The sequence below is a fragment of the Erythranthe guttata genome, chromosome 7 (genome assembly GCF_056151865.1).
Source record: "Erythranthe guttata isolate IM_541 chromosome 7, IM_541, whole genome shotgun sequence".
NCBI classification, from domain to species: Eukaryota; Viridiplantae; Streptophyta; class Magnoliopsida; order Lamiales; family Phrymaceae; genus Erythranthe; species Erythranthe guttata.
In genome coordinates, this window is record NC_142539.1 from 282,908 (window position 1) to 285,223 (window position 2,316).

Genomic DNA, 2,316 nt, shown 5'->3' on the forward strand with positions numbered 1-2,316 from the left:
CTACAGTTTTGATGATTTTGATCGTGAAATACTTTTTTGGACGTTCCACCAATTTTACCCTAAATTTGTGTACTAAGTGTACAGTTTTTTGGTGATTTTGATAGTGAAATACTTTTTTTCGACGTTCCGCCGATTTTACCCAAAATTTGTATAATATAGTATAAAGTTTTTGGTAATTTTGATCGTGAATTTTTTTTGGACGTTCCACTAATTTTACCCAATATATGTGTACAATATACCCTTTTTGGTTATTTTGACCGTGAAATAGTTTTTTGGACGTTGCACCAATTTTAACTAAAATTTGTGTACTGTAGTATACAGTTTTTAGTGATTTTGATTGTGATTTTTTTTTTTGGACATTCCATCAATTTTACCCAAAATTTGTGTACTATAGTATACAGTTTTTAGTGATTTTGATAGTGAATTTTTTTTTTTGGATATTCCATCAATTTTACCTAAAATATGTGTACTGTATACGATTATTTGTGATTTTCATCGACTAATCATATATTAGTGGAATAAGTTTTAGCTTAACTATTTCGTGTAGTGCATCTTTTTAGTGTGTTTTTTGTGTAGTGTTTTTTTTAGTGTGTGTTTACGGTGTAGTGTATGATTTTTTTCTAATGTGTGTTTAAGGTGTAGTTTGTGTTTTTTTCAGTGCATGTTTACGGTGTAGTATGTGTAATTTTTTTTGTAGTGTGTGTTTTCGGTGTAGTGTGTGTATTTTTTTAGTGTGTGTTTTCGGTGTACTGTTTGTAATTTTTTTAGTGTGTGTTTTTGGTGTAGTTTGTGCATTTTTTTAGTATGTGTTTTGGTGTAGTGTGTGTAATTTTTTTAGTGTGTGTTTTCGGGGTAGCCGGTGTAATTTTTTTGGTGTGTTTTTTCGGTGTAGTGTGTGTAATTTTTTTTAGTGTGTGTTTTCGGTGTAGTGTGTGTAATTTTTTTAAGTGTGTGTTTTTGGTGTAGTGTGTGTAATTTTTTTGTAGTGTGTGTTTTCAGTGTAGTGTGTGTATTTTTTTAGGTGTGTGTTTTCGGTGTAGTGTGTGTAATTTTTTTTAGTGTGTGTTTTCGGTGCAGTGTGTGTATTTTTTGTAGTGTTTGTTTTCGGTGTCTTGTTCTTAGTGTGTGTTTTTGGTGTAGTGTGTGTAATTTCTTTTAGTGTGTTTTTCGGTGTAGTGTGTGTAATTTTTTTAGTGAGTGTTTTCGGTGTAGTGTGTGTAATTTTTTTAGTGTGTGTTTTCGGTGTAGTGTGTGTAATTTTTTTTAGTGTGTGTTTTCGGTTAGTGTGTGTAATTTTTTTTAGTGTGTGTTTTCGTTGAAGTGTGTATATTTTTTGAGTTTGTGTTTTTCGTGTAGTGTGTGTTTCGGTGTAGTGTGTATTTGTTTTTCCACTATATAAATTTGCATAAGTACCCCTGTAAAATGTCTAATTTCAGAACTAGTCCCTGTAATTGAAAATACCACTGAAATCCCCCTATAACTATAGTCAAAGGGCAATTTGCACCCTAGCTCGAGTTCGTGTTGCGCACTCGCGGCTGTGTGGCTGGTGAAGGAAATGTTGTGTCAAAGACATAAATACCCCTCCGAGAACACAAAATTACGCACAAATTACTGTCCAATCTATGCTATGATAGTATACGATTTTTTGTGATTTTATTCGACTATTCAAAAATTAGTGAAATAAGTTTTAGATGAAATATTTATAACTAATCATGAATAATCATCTTCTACGCTACATTTTTTTTGGATATTCCACCAATTTTACCAAAAGTCTGTGTACTATAGCATACAGTTTTTGGTGATTTTGATCGTGAAAAAGTTTTTTGGTCGTTCCACCAGTTTTACACAAAATTTGTGTACTATGGCATACATATTTTAGTGATTTCGATCGTGAAATAGTTTTTTGGTCGTTCCACCAGTTTAACACAAAATCTGCGTACTATAGCGTACAGTTTTTGGTGATTTTGATCGTGAAAAAGTTTTTTGGACGTTGCACCAATTTTACCCAAAATCTATATACTATAAGTATCCTGTTTTTAAGATTTTGACAGTGAAAATGGTTTTTGGACATTCCACCAATTTTACCAAAAAATTTGTGTAATATAGTATATAGTTTTTGGTGATTTTGACTGTGAAAAAGCTTTTTGGACATTCCACCAATTTTGCCAAAAGTCTGTGTACTATATAGCTTAAGTTTTTGGTGAATTTGGTCGTGAAATAGTTTTTCGGTCGTTCCACCAGTTTTACACAAAATTTGTGTGCAATAGCATATAGATTTTGGTGATTTTGATCGTGAAATAGTTTTTTGGACGTTCC